This window comes from Diceros bicornis, unplaced genomic scaffold (assembly GCF_020826845.1).
Source record: "Diceros bicornis minor isolate mBicDic1 unplaced genomic scaffold, mDicBic1.mat.cur scaffold_196_ctg1, whole genome shotgun sequence".
NCBI classification, from domain to species: domain Eukaryota; kingdom Metazoa; phylum Chordata; class Mammalia; order Perissodactyla; family Rhinocerotidae; genus Diceros; species Diceros bicornis.
Genome location: NW_026691087.1, coordinates 254,106 through 267,222, shown reverse-complemented (window position 1 = coordinate 267,222; position 13,117 = coordinate 254,106). Strand labels below are relative to the sequence as shown.

Below are 13,117 nucleotides of genomic sequence, written 5' to 3'. Positions count from 1 at the left end.
AGATTCGTGAATGTGAAGAGCCCAGGACCAATGGCATCACGGGATGATATTCTAAGTTCTCAAAATATTAACTTCCAAAAAGTGAGGATATGTTAATAGAACTGTCATCATTTCCACTTCGAAACTTCCCTTTAAAAATGTTGTGCTAAGTTGTGTATTTCCAGAAAAATAAGTGACAAACTGAAGTCATTTATTTCCTACCTAGCCTAAAGCTCTCAACAGAAGCATCACTTCCCCAGAGCAGTCCTCTTTGATAATCTCAATTCTCCAGTCTAGGGCAGGTTTTATTTATGTTTTATTGTACTTTTGAAGAACCACATTTCTTCCCTTTGTTTAATTAAATGCTCATTTATATATTTATTTGATTATTTAATAAATCCTTTTCTAATTGTTTTATCACCAGATTCTGCACAATGTAGGGACTCAATAAATGATATTTAACCTTATGGATGATTGAAATAATTCTTGCTGAATTCAAAGAGGTTGCTCTCTTTTTTAGCAGAACATATTTTCTTTCCTTCAGAATTCTGGGCTGATGGTGGATACAAGTGTTTCTTATTTTATTTTGTTTTAAGGCACATATATTATTGCATATTGTTTTTTGTATTTAGCATATATGACATTGGAGAGAGATGTTTTCTAATCTCATTGATATGGTTGGCTAGATATTGGGACTTAATGTTTTGTTGTGAGATAATTGTTTTATCTGCATGTCTTCTGAACCAAGGGCATTGACAGGTTTTGTCAACTGTGTTTGAAATGCAGATACCTCTGGAAGCAAGAGACATGTCTTTCTCCACATCAGCAGATTCTTTTTTTTTTTTTTTCTGACCAGGAATATACAGATGATGATTCTCTGTGGGGAAAGGTTAGGCAGGTTTTAGAATCTTTAAAAGATTGAGTTTCCTAATCTTGAGATTCCTTAGCTGTGACAAAGGTCCTACTTATATATGTGGTCCTTGCCTTGGCCTGCCTCTGCGTTACCCCGTGGGACTTGGGAGAGCAAGAGTAACCAGTGTGGATGAGAAGCTAATGTTGCTTGCTATGGTATAGATAATAAGCTGTCTAAATCCATTCAGGCTTGTTGTCTCCTTCCCAATCCATTCTATGGAACAGTGGCAAGCTGACCTAACACCTGTAGTCATTGCTGTTGCTTAGGGACTTGACACCTTTCTGCTGAAAAGTTAAAATTATGAATATGTATGTTTCTTTCAATCATCTTAAAAACACTTAGAAGCTTACAGGTTATTAAAGCATTATCAGACAAAAATTTAATGAAACTTGGAACCCAGAATGTTGTAATAAGCAAAGAAATTAATTTTAACCTATGGGGTTTTGCCTGGAGAATCTGATTTTAAGTTTTCAATCTATACTAAGGAAAGGGGAGAAGAGTGAGGAGGAAACGCTGTTCTAGGTTGGCTAGAAGAGGGAATTCTTTGGTAGCAACCATAGAGCTGGAAGAACTGTAACTTCTAAGTGTGTGTGAACCAGGAGGAAACCGGCCATCCCCAAGTGCTACAAGGAAAGTTGCCTTTTCATTTAACAGAGAAAAGGGAAAAAACCCTGTCAGACACTACAACCACAAGCTTGCCGATGCTCTTTTATAGGACAAATCACATCAGCCAGCTGCCCCAAATGCCTTGGGATGTAAGTTTCATTTAAAGTGGAAGTGTCCTGGGGCGGGCCTGGTGGTATAGTGGTTAAGTCTGCATGCTCCGCTCTGGTGGCCTGGGGTTCGCAGGTTTGGATCCCGGGCGCAGATCAAGGCACTGCTTATCAAACCACGCTGTCGTGGTGTCCCATATAAAGTAGAGGAAGATGGGCATGGATGTTAGCCCAGGGCCAATCCTCCTCAGCAAAAATAGGAGGATTGGCAACAGATGTTAGCTCAGGGCTGATCTTCCTCACAAAAAAATAAACAAATAAAGTGGAAGTGTCCCAAGGTGGTTTGCCGAGGCAAATGTCAATGCTCTCTGGAAGGAGGCCCACTAATTCTAGACCTCAAAGAATTCCCACAAATAACGCGCCAAGGAAAAAGAATAGCTGACCATGAGCAAGAGTAAAAAATAAACCAAAACAAAAATACTAGAAAGAAGAAATGACCTGCAAAAACTTCAAATATTAGAGCTATCAGGCTCACATTATTAAACTACAATACTTAGCGTATTTGAAAGAAGAGAAGTTTGAAAAGATCTTCACAGCATAGGAAACTATAAAAAAGGATCAAACCGATTTGAAAAATAACCTAAAAGACTATCTAAGAAATAATAGATAAAATAATTGAAAATAACATTTAACGACTTAATGGATACATTTAGCAGCTAACTAGATGAAGCAATAGAAAAATTAGTGAACTACAAGATTGAATAGAAGAAATTATCTAGAATATAGAGGTAATAAGAGAAGGAAACCATAAAAAAGAGAAAAAATCCAGGGAGTATTAACATAAGAAAGTCCAACATATATCTAATTGGTGTTCTAGAAGGAGAGAAAAGAGAAAAGTGGAAAATAAACAATATTGGAATAAATAATGCTTGGGGTATTTCTGGTCATAAAGACACCAATCCACAGATTCTAGGAGCAACAATTAGATGGACAGCTTACCTCTCAGTATCAACAAAAGAAACAATGCAAGACAAAGAACAGTGATATCTTCAATGTGCTGAAAGAAAATGTGTCAACCTAGAATTCTATATTTAGTGAAAGCAGATGTCTAGAATTAGGGTAAAAAGGTATACGTCCTAAAAGAGACAAAATCAGCAAAAATGTTCCCACCAGTAGATCCTCATTAAAGGAAAATCTAAAAGATGTGGAAAAGCAGAAGTGATAACAAGGAAAACATTGGAGGTTGTGAGAAGGAATGAATAATAAAATAAGTGGTAAATGTGTAGTAAATCTAAGTGATCTTTAATCTTTTAAAAACAATATTGTTTTGTGAGGTTAAAAGGGACAAGATAGAATTAAAACAAACAAAATAATAACATATAAGTGAGGAAGAGTAGTAATTGACGTCCTTGTAAGATGAGAGAAGAGAATAAGTGTATTGATTAATTTTCAACATTGGTAAGTTATATATGTGTTATTATAACCTTAAGAGAATAGAATAGACAGCATACAGTCCAATGTAGTAAAGTTAAAAAGAGTAGAATGTGAGAAAAAATACCTACTCAAACATACACAAAATAACCACCAAAAGACAATAATGGAGAGAAGAAAAAACATAGAATGAAAGAAATAAATTAGTAGAATGAAATAAGATGGTAGTTATAGACCCAGATATATCTGTAATTAAATTGAATGTTAATGGAATAAATATTTGGTATGAAAGTTAAAAAATCAGGCTGCATAAAAACATGAATTCCAATTTTATACTATTCAAAAGATCATATCTAAAATATCAGAAATCAGAGAACTGAAAGTAAAAAGGTGAAAAACAATATGATACTATCTGGCATGACTATGTTAATAAGACACAAAATAGATTTAAAGCTAAAATCATCACTAGATGTAAAGAAGGTCATGCTATACAGATAAAATATTCAAAAATTAGAAATATACAAAAATTCTTACTTTATGAACCTTAGCCTCAAAAAGTCCTTAATTGACAGAACTAATACTTGGTAAAATACTTTGAATTAGAGTCATGACATCTAAATGAAAATGCGTTGTTTATATGTAATATTTATACCTTGAAATCCAATTATCTTCAGGGGTCATGATGTAAGATCATTAATCTTATTGCTAGAAAATATGATGAAAATGCCTACTATTTAATTTTTGTTTTGCTGAGGAAGATTAGCCCAGAGCTAACATCTGTGCCAATCTTTCTCTGTTTTGTATGTGAGTCACCACCACCACATGGCCACTGATGAGTGGTTTAGGTCTGCACCTGGGAACTGAACCCAGGCTGCCAAAGCAGAGCGCACCGAACTTAACCACTAGGCCATGGGGCCGGCCCCCTATTTAATTTTCATATCTCTGTTACTTATGCATATCAACCACAAAATTAACTGATAAAGATTAATTAGAATTATGATAATAAATCATAATTTATTTGTCAGAGTGTTTTAGTTTGTAGTTTGCTTTACATTGCTGTGATGACTGGCTGAGTCTCACTCTGCTACTCTTAGGCTGAGCTAACTTTTTCTATACTGAGTTCCCTTATAATTTGCTGTGAGTATTTGTTTTCCCTTATTCGCTGGTGGTCATCTTAATTATCGTGTGCATAGAAAAGCATTTATTTATCTAATAATTGGAGTCAATGGATTAAGTGTTGTGATAATAGATTGAAATTTAGATTTGGGATTAAAAAAAAGTAGTTTTGGAAATCTTTGTGATTTGGGGTGAAACCTCTCAGGATTGTTAAAACTTGATCTGGAAAAGGAAAGAACTGGAAGAAAAGATTGCTTAAATCAAGTCCAGGTTAAATAACCATAGTAATCATGATGCTAATGCTAATAATAATAATCATAACTATTTCTACTCTGATGTCTATGCCTATTCCCAATTTTACTATATATTCAGTTCATACCTATTTTTTAAAATTATTATTGATTTGTAAACATTTTGAATGTATTCTGGATACCATATCTTTGCTAGTTATATACATTGAAAAGCTCTGATTCCTTTGGGTAGACTGTCTTTTATGGAGTTACATGTTAAATGAATCATTAATTTCAATATAATCAGTTTTATTATTATTATGTTTTAGCGTTTTGTTGTGCCTTGTTAAAAGAAACTAGATGAACTTTCTTTTTTCATTTATTAAGTGTTTATTTTATGAAATTTCTATTTTTCAATATTTATATTCTTTAATACACTTTTACATTTTTCTATAAAATGTACATTCGATACTAGATATATTCCAAAGTTCTTATAATTTTAGCTTCTTAGTAAATGAATCTTTTAAATTATGTGTTCTTTACTTTTTTCTCCCTAATTTATTGGAACTCCCATTATTTTAAAATATTGATTTTGTTGTCTGGCAATCTTGTTGAATTCTTATATTAATTCTAATTATCATCTACACATTATCCCATGTTTGTTATATAGATGATCATACCATCTACACACAATCATGCTCTTCTTTACAATTCTTTCCAAACTTTACATCTCTTATTAATATTAAAAAAATTTTTATTACTGCTCTGGATAAGACCTCATTACAGGGTTAAAAACAAATGGTCCTGATCAACATCCTTGTCTTTTCTAATTTTACAGAAACGTTTCTAACAAATCACTGTAAAGTATGAGGTTTTCTGAGAGTTTTCGGTAAGTCCTAGACCTTTCTGTTATATCATACTGCCTTGAAAGAGTGTATCTTTACATTTCTTTAAAGAAAAGAGACAATCATTTATGGGAGGGAAATCATGATGCTCTTTGGAAATATGGTGAAATATATGGATTTCTCCACAGGAATAAAATGGACTTTTGAACATTAACACAAGCACCTGGTGTACACTTTTAGGGGCTCATGAGTCTATTAAATATCCTCTATTGACTCAAAGTTAAGACTCTTTGATCTAAAAAGAATTTTATTCATCAAAACATTCAACAAACATTTATTGAATATCCGTTATATGGCAATGACTGTGAAATATATTGTGTGTACAGAAAAAAGTAAATTGAAACTCATGAACCCTAGATACTCATAGTATAAAACATAAGCTCATGCAGGTGTTAAAATAAAATATGATACAAGACACCTCTGAGGAAAGTATATGAATTCTTATCTCAGTGATTTCTTTCTTTGTTAATGAAAGTGCATGGTGTAATTTCAAATAATATTTTGTCATTAGGTAGAAGTTCCTGATATCTTGAGTAAACACTAGGCTGGGCAAATGAGAATAAATTCATGTAATAATAAATTGTTATATTCTATCTAGCCTCTTTGCTCCCTTTAGTTTTTTTCTTTTCTAAATTTCCCATTTCATCACACTACACTGGTGTGTACACTGGCATGTACTGGTACATGCTTTATTTTGGTTCAGCCAACATGTTGGTACTCAGAGTTCTTTTATCAGTAGTTTTGCAAAAATGTCTGCAGGCAATTTTGCTCAAAAGGAATACAGATCCCTTAGGCTTTCTAGAGGAAGCTTTGTCTGCCGTTGCTTCCAAAAACACCGTAGACAACTTGAAAATAAATAAATGGGTAAAATACTTTGGTTGAACTGGTTGTAGTGACGGACAAGGCGCCTTCTCCGGGGAAGTATGGCCACAGGCCTGCTGCACGGAGGATGGATTGGAAGTCTGGGACTTGATCTCCCCTGCAGTGCTTGCTGCCTTTCGGCATGAAGAGCAGATGATTATTTTCGCTGGACCTCTCCGCGGTGTCTGAGGCCCCCTGCACATTTCACTGGTTTATAGACACTTAGAGGAGGCATTCTGCCTGTGGCAGGATTAACCTCACTTTTTCCTGGATCTTTAAAAGGAGGATGTCAAACCTGTCAAAGCTTCCTTGGGTGTATTTCTATTCCATCAATCTTTTGAAACGAAATTGCTTACACCTGTTTCTAGGGAGGTCTCAGGAGGGAGTTTTCATTTCAAATGATTAATACATGCAATGTGTGCCTCACTAACAACTAATGCTAAAAATAATACATAGGAACACCCCTTCAAACTAAGTTTGCAGCAAGTTTTGGGGCAAAGTATAGTAATTAAATTCACACATGTATCCTTGCCTATCAGCTCATATTTAATTTTCCTATGTGTGAGAAGTTAAAAGATTTGGGGAAGGAACAGCAACTGTTACCACAATATAATAAAAATTACTCAGTGCATCTTTTACTGCTGAAACTTAGGGCAACCATCAATTGAGTAATCTTCAGTATATGGTCTTGGATATAATTGTGTTAAATGTCAATCAATTTCTTACCTAGAATTGGTAAAATTAACTATCAGAGAATTAAATTAAAATGGAATCCCTTCCAAAATGTAAGTCTGAGTTATTTCTCTACTAAATGTTTAATATTCATATAAACTATTGGATCATTAGTTCATGCCCAGTCTTGAACTTGATCTAAGACTTAAAGCCTTGATCTTTTGTTTCATGAATATTTAATCGGACTGAACTCTTTTCCTGTTACTGTGGAGAGAGAATAAAACATATTCTTTATTGCTCAACTTATCCGTCGTGCTTGGCATTTTAATTTACTTTCTTAAACTTTTTAACCAAGGACCATTTCAATTCCAATGAGCATACTTTATCACACTTTTTCAGATGACTACATTTTCTTTTTGAAGTTTTTTTTTAATTCTTCTGAAGCTTGAGAATATTTCCCATCTAGTTCTAGCTTACTAAACATTGAGGTCAGACAGAAATCATTCTTCTATGATTTGGAGATTTTGGTTGGTAAGTGACTATACTTCAAGGAACATATTGTACTTCTAAATATATCTGGAAATTATCAAACGTGAGTCATCTTCATTTCTCTAACTGATTAATGGTATATGTGAATTATCATTCAGAATTAAGTGTATTACTATAAATTACTATATCTAGGAGAGTATTTAATACAAATTACCTGTCATAACCACACCACTACCGCCACCAAATATTGTCTATCTTCATTAAGTGGTGAGGTGGAGTGATAAGCATCATGTTGGGGCTGCTGCTTATATAAGAGGGTAGGAGGAGATGAATTTTTGCTGTATACTTCTCTACATTCTATATGTACTACATATATACATTGACATGAATTACGAAGAACCACATTGAAGTTATTGATTTCAAATGAACCATATGACTAATAAATTTAATTATAATGCTATGAACTTTTTAATATCTTATGACTTCCCAAGCATTTTCTTTTTCTCATTTTATTCCCATAAAATAGATGATGAGTTAATGATGTTCATATATATTTACTAAATAATATAATCGAATGAAAGAACAGGTTTTCTGAAACCCAATCTGGCCATCTTTCAGCTACACTGCTGTTAGATAAATTTCAGTGTTTCACACATATATTAAAATTGTTGCCTATGTTTGGAACCTCAGTTATTTAAATCAGATATTTCTATACCATCTTGAACACAGACTTTTTTCCAAGTAGTACAGAGGTTCCAAAATTGTGGTCAGCATCCTGAACCCAGCCTAGAGCTGTCTTTTCTTTGTCTCATGCACTGTTTAATATTTAAAAATAAGAAATTAGCATAAAAGTCTGGATTGAAAAGTGAGAATATTGGGCAACAAAGATTCTATGTCTTCTTGTGGAAATCATCGAATAGTGCTAAAGAGCTGCGGTCTCCTTGCTATAAGATATTCTATTTTCAGTAATCCAATCCTTTGTGTCTTTCTAACACTGAGACAGAGTGTCAGCTGCAGAACTAAGAACAAAATATGATGACATTACCAGAATCCTTACGTGAGGCTCACTTTCCCCCTTTGTGTTATAAGACTGACTACTATAGGTAATTGATTTTTGACTACTGGTTGCATCACTTAATCCTACTTTTGGGTTGTTTATATTGAGTTCTTACTTAAACTTCTCATCACCTGTACATCCCTTAAATGATGGTGCTCCTATCTGAAAAACAGATAGGACTACACTATGAAAGGCCTTCTTCTCATCCTACGGAATCTTTCTAGGAGGCTTCTAATCTCAACTTTACAGTGAAAAGTCATACATTTATATTTCTAGACCGTATTTCTCTTTGTTTTCTTTGATGTTTAGGCTTCTAGATCTCATTTATTATTGCACCTCTCCATTTGGGTATAGTGTAGATATCTCTTATTAAACTGAATTTTTCATATTGTTACCCAGATTTGATCTTCCTTCTATATTCCTTAACTCAGAATATGGTAATATCATACTCTCATTACCAAAAAATAGAAACATTGAAGTTTTCTGTCTCTCTTACTCTTTTTCTCAATTCCTAAGACCTAAAAAGCAGCCAGGTTATGTTCATTCAACCTCTCAAATCCACCATTTTGATTGAAAAAACACTTACCACCTATGTATATACTAGAAACATACAATAAATACGATTAAAATAAGAAAATTCTCCCAACTTCCAAAAGTTCATAATTAGACCTATGAATAGAAAATTATAATTCAATGTGATGTGAAAAATGGTGGGATTATACAGAGGGTGTCACAGGACTCTGAAGAATGCCATTTAAGCCATACTGAGGGAGACTGATGTGGGAAGTGGTGGTGTTGCTTCTACTGAGTGATGCTTCGATTGCGTTAGCCAATGATGAATTTAGGGAATGGGAATTTCATGTAAAGAGAATAAACTGAAGATATAAAAGGGAAAGGTCGATATGGGAAAATTTATAAGCAGCATAGCTTGCTTGAGGATAAAGTATAAGGTAGGAAGCGTGGTAGGTAAGTTGGAGAAACAGATAGAAATTGCATTATGAAAGGTCTTAAATGACATATAAAGAGCTTAGACCTTATCTTCTCAGGAAAGAATTTGAAAAAATTTAGGCAAAGGTGTAATAAAATCAGAGACGCAATTTAGTAAGAATATAATTGAGTATTTTTATTTGGTATAAATGTCTGCATGGAAGGAGCCTGGTTAGGGAGATAATGCAATGTTTACGAGAAGAAATTTTGAGAGAGTGAAATAAAGTGGTTATAATAAGGACATAGAAGATTTGATATAATAAATATTTAGAAATTAAAATCTGGTGATCAAACCAAACATAGAGGGAGAGGGAAAGAGACAAATAAGAATAATTTTTTCAATTTTCTTGCTTTGGTGATTGAGTAGCTGGTAGTATGATTAACAATAGCAACAAGTATGTATTGAACTAGGAAGATGTTCATGGTAACTGAAAAAGGCAGGTTGTTGTGTAATATCTGGAGAATGATTCTACTTTTTATCCAACATAAAAATAAAATTCCCATAAGTATTTATAATTATTAATATTTTCTTAAAAAATTTGAAGTGGAAAATCATAAGTAGAAATGTTGATTGGGGTTATTCATATAGGACCAGTTGAATATGATTAGTTTGAGAGCTCTATAGGGGACTGTAGAGCTGTATAGATGTTCGATTCTGCCATAAATACATGAGTTACTTTTCCATTCAACTATATAAACATTTCTTCATTCCTACTAATAAAATCAGCTATAATAATACTTATGATAAAACAGCCAATATGCGTACCATGTGCAGGTACTGTGTTAGACTTTTTTGTATTTTTTGTGAAATTCACAGCAACCATAGAACATTTCACAGGTAGCGAAACTAAGGCTTGGAGAGGCTAAGTGTAAAATGTAAATTTACACTTAGCGATATGCCTACATTTAAAGCCAGTTCAGTCTGAACTCTTAAATACTACTTTATATATGGTGCATATGTGTAACGCGGTTGACTGCAATTAGGAATGCAGTCTTTCTCAAGGGGGCAGATACCTGAGCAATTTCACTTTCCTTCTACCTTATTTGTAGTTGCTCAGGAAAAAACCCACCGATACAATATAAAAATACTACGATTTTTATGGGGAGGGGGTTAGGTGGCTGTTTTAATAAGCAAGGCAACTTACATACAAGGCTAATCTTGGTTGGCCGCAAGACGAGTAGATCTCCACATCCGCCTGCCAAGTTCTTAATTTAAGAGTTTATTTAGAGTCCTTAATGAGATTCAGTCATGAATACCATCCACATGGTCTCAACAACACATTACTTGCTCAAGGCTGTGTCCTTGAAGTGGCTCCTAGTGCGAATGGTGGGCCAAATGTGCATTCCAAGGACAGGGGAGTGGATGAGGAGCCTCCAATTGCTCCGGTCTAGTTAGAGTTTCAGCTGGTGATCACATACTCTTGATGACCTTCTCCAACTCTCCACCCCTGGTGACCAGCTCTGACAAATCTTGCAGGCCCCTCCTCTTCTACAATGTGCCCTGAGTGGTCAGCAAAGGGTTTCATTAGCATGGAGGTGCCTGGTTTGGTGGCTCTCTGGTGCACTGGAGGCAGATACCACAGCAACGATATAGGCATATGCAAGAGAAGGGCATAGAAGATATACTCAAGGATTAGGGTAATGACTTTTCCAATCATGAAATTAAAGTGTTTTTATTTTTGTACTTCATTCTTCACTCTTGTCTTCCGATGCCTCCCTGAAATCCCAGAGTTTCACCCTGATTTTCATGGTTGTAACATCAGAAAATATCACTTCTGGGGGAAAAAAGTGCCTAATACATTAGGTAAGCATAATGTCTCACAACTATGAATTGAGATACCTAGTAGATGTTTATGAGTTGAATTTATATTAAGAACTGATGTAATATCAGAGACTAGGAAAGAAAATGCTTAAAATGTGATTTTATCATCAAAGATGACTTTCTATCTATAAGTCATAGTACAGAATCTATCCAAAGAGCATGCTAACTTCTTGCTGAAGTGATAAAGTTGTCCTTTTAAAATTTGACATAAAAATTTAAAAAATTATGAATATTATTAAAATATGAATATTATTAAAACTATGTTATATAATCTTATTACTCTTCTCAAGATAATTCTATCCTGAACCTTCTATGTGCTATTATGTAGACTATATGACGAAGACTCTCTGTGGACTAGATCTAATGAATGATCACTTATAATCATTAACACATATGTACAAAAGCATGGCATACGGGTGACGCGAGCCTGGACTCCATTCTACACAAAGGCAACAAAAATACATTTCAATCATTCTCATGAAGATTCAAATTGCTAACATATCACTTCAAATTTGAAGTTAATAAAGAATGTTGGGGGCTGGCGCAGTGGTGCAAGCAGTTAAGTGGGCACGCTCCGCTTAGGCGGCCCGAGGTTCACGGGCCCGGATCCTGTGCGCGCACCGACGCACTGCTTGTCACACCATGCTGTGGCAGCGTCCCATATAAAGTAGAGGAAGATGGGCATGGATGTCATGTCAGGGCCAATCTTCCTCGGCAAAAAAAAAAAAAAGAGGAGGATTGGCATCGGATGTTAGCTCGGGGCTGATCTTCCTCACAAAAAAAAAGAATGTCATAGAAGAAGATAATGACAAGTACAATGTTATAGCCATGCCTATTTTGTCTTTTGCCTTGCATAAAATAAGCTCAAAGTGGTAAATGTATTTTCAGTTGTATGATATAATTTTAGCACGAACAGAATATTCTGTATAATATGAAGGCTGCAAAGTCTAGTGTTTAAGCCTTAGGAAAATCGAGAGTTCAAATATGTCTTCAATGAAAATCGAATGATCAGCTATGACTATTAAATACATCACTGATTTTACTGATTGACTATTTTTGCTGGCATAGGGAAATCTGACTGAGAATGGTAAGAATCTTAATTTTACTGCCTTATTAATGTTGAATATTTTGTCAGACGAATTTGAAGTTAGTGATTACGTTCACATGACATTGCCAAAGAAGAGGTTTTGTTTGTGGACAGATTAATGCAAACAGGGCCAGTGGTCCACTCACCCTTCACTCAACAATGGAGATTGAGTGGGACATTTAACCTGTTCCAACTGAGTTCACCCCTTCGTGTTGTCCAAAACTGTATGGTTTCCCCTTAAGGCTGAGGCTGTTATATAAAAAAAGAAACTATTTATTGTTATTATTATTTTGTTTCAGCTCAACCTCTAAGAGATGACTTTCCTAGACTCCAGCGGAATGAGAATGAACCTCAAGAATCTGAGTACTTTAACTGCAAATTACAAATCACGTAATAATTATGACAACAAAAGAGAAATAACACATTCCAAGAGTCATGCTTTTTAGATAATAATCAATTTTAATATTAAAAAAATCTTTTGAGGGGGGCTGGCCTGGTGGCATAGTGGTTAAGTTCACGCACTCTGCTCCAGTGGCCCAGGGTTAGCAGATTTGGATCCTGGGTGTGGACCTACACACCACTCATCAAGCCACGATGTGGCAGCATCCCAAATACAAAATAGAGGAAGATTGGCACGGCTGTTAGCTCAGGGCCAATCTTCCTCAACAACAACAACAAAAAACTCTTTTTACTGTAATGATTGATTACTTTGAGTTGTTTTTTGACTTTGTGTTCAATTTTTTAATTGTTACCTCTTTTAATAAATAACTTGTGTTTGTTTTGGTATTTATCTCATTTACTTATGCTGTGCAAATACTTACACAGTTTTGTTTTCCAAAGGGGTTAGTAAGACCT

The 13,117-nt window shown here is 34.6% G+C and overlaps 1 long non-coding RNA gene across 2 annotated transcripts in view; it reads left to right on the top strand.

Moving 5' to 3' along the window:
• Positions 1–12,687, top strand: part of LOC131402626 (uncharacterized) — a 73,030-nt gene extending 60,343 nt beyond the window's left edge. The window contains exons 2-3 of one of the 2 annotated variants that reach the window (XR_009218827.1): positions 5,221–5,271; positions 12,562–12,687. This is a non-coding gene — a long non-coding RNA (uncharacterized LOC131402626). Of the gene's footprint in view, positions 1–5,220; positions 5,272–11,082; positions 11,135–12,561 lie in introns of those variants that run through there. The other variant, XR_009218828.1, reaches the window with a different exon arrangement.
• The last annotated feature ends 430 nt before the right edge of the window (positions 12,688–13,117 follow it).